At 44.3% G+C, this 7,961-nt stretch overlaps 1 long non-coding RNA gene across 1 annotated transcript in view; it reads left to right on the top strand.

Moving 5' to 3' along the window:
• The window catches only part of LOC113456207, a 3,798-nt gene extending 939 nt beyond the window's left edge, over window positions 1-2,859 (top strand). The window contains exons 2-3 of the long non-coding RNA XR_003377066.1: window positions 396-638; window positions 2,786-2,859. This is a non-coding gene — a long non-coding RNA (uncharacterized LOC113456207). The remainder of the gene's footprint in view (window positions 1-395; window positions 639-2,785) is intronic.
• Window positions 2,860-7,961: the final 5,102 nt, after the last annotated feature.

Raw genomic sequence — 7,961 nt, 5'->3', positions numbered from 1 at the left:
CTCAGTGGTTAAGAGCATTGCCTGCTCTTCCAAAAGTTCTGAGTTCAATTCCCGGCAACCACATGGTGGCTCACAACCATTTGTAATGAGGTCTGGTGCCCTCTTCTGGCCTGCAGACATACACACAACACAGACAGAATATTGTATATGTAATAAATAAAATAGTTTTTAAAAAAAACAGAAAAAGTATTCATTTTAATCCAAGGTATTTGGTGAATTTGGTTTGTGGAGAGCTGGCTTGCATGGTTGCAAAAACAGTCCATCACTCAAAAAATAAAAGGCAGTTGTATACACTGAGACGCTTCTCTCCAGCCCCTCCCCCTGACCTGCCAGCCACCAACCGATTTCTGTCTCCATGGCCTAAGCTCAGTGTATTGAATATTTTTTTTTAACAGGACTGAGAAAGCTAGTTTTGCCTGGCAGACAGCATCAAATCGTGAAACCTAGATCTGAAATCTCTGTCTTCTACCTGTCTGCTGCAGTTCCTAACCCAGAAATGGGCCTCATCTGTGTAAGAACAGTGTGATAGCCTTCTGAGGAACAGAGAACAGATTACAGAGGAATAAGGGTCGGGGATGGCGCAGGCACTAAACAAATTGTAGCTGTTTTCCTTCCTCTGCCTTCCTTCTCTACTTGAGGTTAGTGTTTCATTGTGTTCTGTTTGGCATTGAAATGATAGACTGTAGCACTCTCCAGTCTCCTGCCCCTCCCACCCTTCCCATCATCCTTCTGCTCCACCCAGCACAGGTGGCCCTTATCAATGACAGCAACAGTGCCATCTGGAAGCTGTGACCAGAAGTTCCGGACCTCCAGCATGCTCACCACACTTGAAAGAGCCCAGCTATGCTTTGCTAGTGGATGCTGCATTGAACAGGACTTAGAGTTGACACATAAGGGCCACTGTCTCAGACTGTCTAGGCTGTTATAATGAACCACCAGAGACAGGTTAACTTATAACAATAGAAATTAGTTTTTTCCCTGTTCTGGAGGCTGGGAAGCCTAAGATTAAGACCTGAGCAGGCTTACTGTCTGGAGAGGGCTTGTGTTCTGGTTTATAGGTAGCACCTTTTATGGTGCCGCCCCCTATGATGTCTACCTGGCAGACAGCATAGAATCAGAGAACCTAGGTCTGAAATCTACCTCTTCTTTTACAGGGACATTAATCTCATCTGTGATGGTGTGGAAAGTCCTGTATATGTGTTGCTTTTATTGGTTAATGAATAAAGAAGCTACTTAGGCCTATGACAGGGCAGGAATTCCAAGCAGAGATAGAGAAGAAAAGAAGGCAGAGTCAGGGAGACATCATACAGCTGCTGAAGGATACAGATGCCCTGGAACCTTACCAGTAGCCATGAGCCTTGTGGTAAAATACAAAATAATAGGAAGTGAGTTAATTTAATATGTAAGAGTTAGTTAATAAGAAGCCTAAGCTAACAGGCCAAGCAATGTTTTAATTAATATAGTTTCTGTGTGATTATTTCAGGTCTGGGCAGCTGGGATATGAACAAGCAATCTCTGCCTACAAAATGGTGCCCACTGTCTGGAGCATGAATCCATATAAGATCTAAAAAAATGCTTAAGAAAAAAACCAGGGCTTCTAGACCTACAAAAATGGGAGCCAAATGCAGCTTCTTGGTGGCCACATTTTTTTTTTCCAGATAGGTTCTGTTTGCTGGCAGCAAGCAGAGGCACACCTCCTCTAAGAGAAGGCTTCCTGACTCAGCATTAGCAGAAAAAAAGAAACCTGTGCAGCTGCTTTTAAAAACTGTGGCTTCCAGCCGGGCGGTGATAGCAAACGCCTTTAATCCCAGAACTTGGGAGCCAGAGGCAGGCAGATCTCTGTGAGTTCTAGGCCAGCCTGGTCTACAAGAGCTAGGTCCGGGACAGGCTCCAAAGCCACCGAGAAACCCTGTCTTGAAAAAACAAAAAACAAACAAACAAACAAAAAAAAACCCTGTAGCTTCCTGGTTTGTGCTGGTAGCGTGAACTCTGGCTCTTTCAGGAGGTCCTGCATTTAAATGGGGTTTGTGAGCAGAGTGCTCCAAGTTGCTTAATGGCAACATAGACCCCCTGTGTCCCTGGAGCTGGGATACAGAGCATGGCTCACAGAGCTGGCTCTGCCATGTTGGACTGGGCAGGGCCAAAAGGCAAAGCAGCCTTAGTCCTAGCTACGCCTGCTTAGCATCTAGAAAAAAAAAGCACTCCTGGTCAGAAATGATTACAGATACACAATAAAGACAGATTCAGATGAAAAAGACCTCTGAATGGGTCACAGTGTTGGATAAATGTATGTAGGCTTGGGAAAGAGAGGAAAAAGAATATAGACAGTTATAAAAACAAGTAGAAGCCGGGCGGTGGTGGCACACGCCTTTAATCCCAGCACTCGGGAGGCAGAGGCAGGCGGATCTCTGTGAGTTCGAGACCAGCCTGGTCTACAAGAGCTAGTTCCAGGACAGGCTCCAAAACCACAGAGAAACCCTGTCTCAAAAAAAAAAAAAAAAAAAAAAAAAAACCCAAGTAGAACAAAGTCTTTAAAGAGACAGAGTATAGACAGTCATAGATCAAAGGAGTAAAGAAAAATAAGCCATGTAAAGATGGAAAATACAGAGAGTCTGAATTATGTATATTGTTGTGTTTTCTTTGAATTTTTTGACTGTGAATGAGCTAATTACAGAGAGATATTTCATTGTACAGGCTGCTAAACTAAACCAAAATATATATTTTAAAGGTCTCTTGACTCAAAATTTGTTGTTTTGGAAAAGAGATTCTGCTTTTGTTTCCACAGAGGATAGAAAGCTGCGGATTCCTTGCGAGCAAATATGGTTTGATCAAATAAGACCCCATGAAGCAATGGCCCAGATGGTTCAACATCCATGACAGCTTCAGGACTGCTGGCTGAGATGGACCTACCACACAGTTAAAATTTAGTATCTTATGGTTCTGGACAGTGCTTTCTTTGTTGGACTTTTATAAAATGTTTAGTGTGGAGATATTTGGTTTGTGCTATAACAAAGCTTGTCTGAAGATCAGAGTGCAGAGCTAAGCCACTAGTTAGCCATAGAGACCAGGCAGTGGTGGCACACACCTTTAATCCCAGCACACAAGAGGCAGAGGTAGATGGATTTCTGTGAGTTCAAGGCCACCCTGGACTACACAAGATTGATCCAGTCTCAAAGAGAAACAGAGCCAGGTGGAAGTGGGCCACACTTTTAATCCCAGTACTTGGGAGTCACCTTTAACCCAGCACTAAGGGGGTGGAGACAGGAAGGGATATGGCTTGGCGGAGAGAGGAATAGAAAGGGGGAGGAGACAGAAGCTCAAGACATTCATTCTGAGGACTTGTAGAGACAGGATACCCCATTTGGTCTGAGGATTTCGTAGAGGTGAGAACTAGTGACTGGCTGCTCTGTTTCTCTGATCTTTCAGCTTTTATCACCTAAAAGCTGACTTTGGGTTTTTATTATTAAGATCAATTAGAAATTGCTCTACAGTTTAGCTACATATTTATTTTTTTGGTGGCAGCTATTTTAAAAATTAAGTACTTGTTTTCTTTTTAAACTGTTTAAGCTTTGTAGAAAAATGTAAAATACAAAAAAAGAAAGAAAAAAAGTAGAAGAAAGGCATGTGTTCATCTTTTTGTTCTATGTTTTTTTCTAGTACCCCTTTTGGGTAATTTTCTTTTTGAGACTTCTGTAGGGGTCTCATTATGTTGCCAAGGCGGGTCTTGAACTCTTGACCCTCTAGCCTCAGCCTCTCCTTGAGAATTTTATTCAATAGGGATTTGGAAGGAATGTCTGAGGACATTCATGAGACATCAAAGAAGAGGCGAGTAAATGGATCTTAGGTATAGTGGATGTTGCATTACCTAAAGTCCTTCCTTTTAATTTACACAGAACCACATTCTGTCAGAATAGACCGAATAGGCAGGCTCCAGAGAAGAGAGCCACACTACCAGGAACCCCAGCCTGAGATAGACATTAGTCACGTAACCCTAGGTATCATCAGTCACGAAGGCAGATACCCCAAAGCGAGTCTTTCCTTGCTAGGGTATGGTAGCTAATCCTGGTTATCCACATCACTGCTGTGAGTGGTAGCTAGGAAATCTGCAAAGCCTACTTCTGAGATGTGTCTTCTATGGTATTCCAGGAAATGATTGACGTGTGGACCAGCAAACTGAATGGAAAAGAACTGCCCTGAAGGAGGACATCACTGTGCAATAGGACAGGGCCCTGAAAGGAGAAGAGGCAAAGAAGGGGGCAGGCTCATCCGTATCCGTATGCGTACTCCCTGCTCCTGGAACAGCTATGGTTTCTGTTGCGGCGCCTGGGAAATCCAGCTCTTCAGTCTTTGAAGGCGGACTTGCACTAGCTGCTCATCACGGTCTTTCCAGTCCGGGGACGGAGACTACATCATTGGTCCTCCCTTCTAAGGCAGTGGTTTTCAGCCTTCTTCATGCTGTGACCCTTTCCTCATGCTGTGGTGACCCCCAGTCATAAAATTGTTTTCGTTGCTACATCATAACTGTAATTTTGCTACTGTTACGAATTGTAATGTAAATATCTGTTATGCAGGGTATCTGATATGTGACCCCAAAGGGGTCAAGACCCACAGGTTGAGAACCACTGTTCTAAGCTTTTTCAGTCTAAGCAACTGCTGGTTTCCCTGGCTTTCCAGCCTGCAGACAACCATTGTAGGATTTCCCAACCTCTGATTCTATAGTCCGTTACTAATTTCTGCCTATAATTATATGTGTGTACATGCATGTGTACATGTAGATACACATGTATGTATGTGGGCATGTGTATGCATATTTGTATATTAAATGTACACATAAATAGATGGTAGACAGATAAAATTAATTCAATTTTAGAGAAACTTGTCTAAGTCCATAGGGCTTTGCCAGTAACTCTTTTTTTTTTTTTTTGGTTTTTCAAGACAGGGTTTCTTTGTAGCTTTGGAGCCTGTCCTGGAACTAGCTCTTGTAGACCAGGCTGGCCTCGAACTCCCAGAGATCCACTTGCCTCTGCCTCCTGAATGCTGGGATTAAAGGCATGCGCCACCACCGCCCAGCTGCATTCCCATCATTTTCCCCACACAACTGGATGGTTTTATTTCTCTGTGGAAGATGGCTGTATTCTTTTAAGGAGTCTGCTCTTGTCATTTCAATCACTTAAACCAGCAGTTCTCAAATTATCTGGATCGACAAATGGCTTGCTTTCCTAAACAAGCTGAGAATAGCACGGACACTTTTTGCTTGTGTGGTTTATGGCTCTCCATACTTTCTGCGTGTGCTAACCAGCTTTCAGGGGCTGTGAGAAAAGGCCTGTGATGATTAGCCGCAAAAGAGAACAGTTTTATTTAGGTTCATAATTTCAGAAATCTGAACCCATAGTAATTTGTCCTTGAGCCTGTAGTGAGACAGAACATGGTGGCCAAGACATGTGACAGAGGAAACCTGTGCCACTCACTCGTGGTGGCCTGACAGCAGAAAGAGAGGAAGGGGTGGGTATTCCAGCGTCTCCCTTAAGAGTGTCCTCAGTGACCAAACTTTCTCTCAGGAGGCCTCACTTCTACTCAGAACACTTTGACACTAACAACCAATTATCTGACCATCTAGACACCAACAACTGTGATGTTCTACACTTGGGTTCAATTCTAACACTACTCCCCGGAGTTAGTGCAGATTCCACAAATTTAGGGCTTGGTCCCCTGAGATCTACCCCCTCTTTCAGAGACAATTTCAAATCTCTAATATTTTCACCTTGAGTACAAATTGGGGGGTTCTCCTTGTCTCTTAGGTTTGAAAACCGGTGAGAAACAGTTTGTGGGATACAGAGGGGACTCTACATTGCTTCTTGACTTAATACAAAGGGGACAACAAGGGGTAGAGAGTAACATGCAGGTGAGGGTGGGCAGAGGGCTAGGCCTGCCACGGTCCTGGGCCCAAGGGTCTCTGCCCTGTACCCTGTTCCTAACACATGAATGCTTTTACCAGCCTGGAAACTCTCTGGATTGTGAAGGTTAAGGATTTTTTTTTCTCCTAGTGCCAAGGATTCAGTGGTTTCTCACACACTAAGATGTGTCCTATCTAGCCACTAGTCAGGGCTTTCTGAAGGTCGACTGGGTTTTCATGAAGGCTTCATCCCATAGGCCTCATTGGTTAACCCCATCTCCAGCTCCTCCCCTTCTCTGGATGGGCCAAGGATGAAAGTCCCAACTCCTAACCACGGTGCAGTCAGACTGCAGCGGCCCACCACATGGATGCAGCATCCATAGCTCCTGCTTCAAGTTACTCCCTCAGTTTCAGCCATGACTTTCCTCAGTGATGGACCATGGCAAATGAGCCCTTTCTTTCTCTAAGTTGCTTTTCTTCAGGGTGTGCTGTGGGGCAATGCTTTTACCCTGTAAAGATTTGTTTCCTGTATTTGTTCGATAAAATGCCGACTGGCCAGCAGCCAGGCAGGAAGTAGAGGTGGGATGATGAGAACAGGAGAATTCTGGGAAGAGGGAAAGATTCAGTCTGCTGTTGTCACCCTGCTGCAGAGGAAGCAAGATGAGAATCCCTGGCTGACAAAGGTACCAAGCCACGTGGCTAACACAGACAAGAATAATGGACTAATTTAAGATGTAAGAATTAGTTAATAAGAAGCCTGAGCCAATAGGCCAACTAGTTTATAATTAATGTAGGCTTCTTGTGTGTTCCTGTGGGACTGAACAACTGTGGAACTGGACAGGACAGAAACCCCCAGTTAACAAGGGTGTTTGATCAAAACAACAGAAAGGAAACTAGAACACCGGGGAACAGAAAGGAAACTGGACAAAACTGAGCCCTTGCCAGTGTGAAGGATGCAAATAATCAAGATACATAGGCAGTAAGGGAAGATCTGTGACATCACCATGGCTCCAGGCTCTGCCTTCCCTTATTAAAGGTCTAGTCTGCAGCTCAAGGGAATACAGCAGGTGGCTAATGAGTGTCGTCTGTTGCCTCACACAGTGAGGGGAATTTAGGTTGCAAAGCTTCTCTACAGGACATACCAAGAGTGGCATAACCAACGCAATCATATCTGGGCACAAATCTATAGACCCCGGGAGTGCTTATCACTTCCATGCTGAAAGAATTCCATCTCTCCCCCACCTCTGCCAATGTCCAGCAACTGTCAGACTTACAAGGGGTTGACGCAACTGTGTCATAAGCCATTGGCTTTCGTTCTTTCTTCCCCATTTTCCAAGGAAGCTAGTTCCATTTTAATAGTTTTAAGTCTAGATAAAACTCTTACTATAACTAAGGGGTTTTACAGTTTCAACAATAGCAGGGTAGTTTATGTCAGCCAGCTCCTCCCACAGACAAGAGTGATCAACTTGGGACAAAATATGTCAAAAACATAAAATTTCAAACAGCATATAGCAACCCAAAATAGGCAGAAACAGGAAAGTATCTGGCTCCAGAGGAAGGGAATTGAATTTTTCAGGGTCTTTTTTTTACAGCTCTCCCCAGGGAGCAGACTGTCTGGGTCAGCTTGTGGGTGCAGGAGCTAGTGCTGGTCACAGCCATGTTGGCCTAGGTTCCACAGATGTTCCACAGATGTAGCTGGAGGCTGCCAGAGTGTCTGGACAATAGGAGAGGCAGGGCTGAAAAGAAGGCAGCCACAGAGGGAGGATGCCTCAGGTCTGCATGTAATTCTCCCTCGGATCCCCATTACGGGTCATCACTACGTGACAAACAAGACGATGATAAGAGAGAGGGGGTCCATTGAGAAGACAGAGCCATTCTATGGTTCGTGGACCAAACAAAAAAGACTCTATGCACACGTGAAACAAAACTTTGCACCAAGGAAGGAAGTAGAAAAAAAATACAATAGTAGTTAGGAGTTTAGCAGTCAGTCTTCTCAGGAGTTTCTAAAAAGTAGTCTCTCTCTCTCTCTCTCTCTCTCTCTCTCTCTCTCTCTCTCTCTCTCTCTCTC

Source organism: Microtus ochrogaster, chromosome 6 (genome assembly GCF_000317375.1).
Source record: "Microtus ochrogaster isolate Prairie Vole_2 chromosome 6, MicOch1.0, whole genome shotgun sequence".
Lineage (NCBI taxonomy): Eukaryota > Metazoa > Chordata > Mammalia > Rodentia > Cricetidae > Microtus > Microtus ochrogaster.
This window is presented reverse-complemented; position numbering and strand designations above follow the sequence as displayed.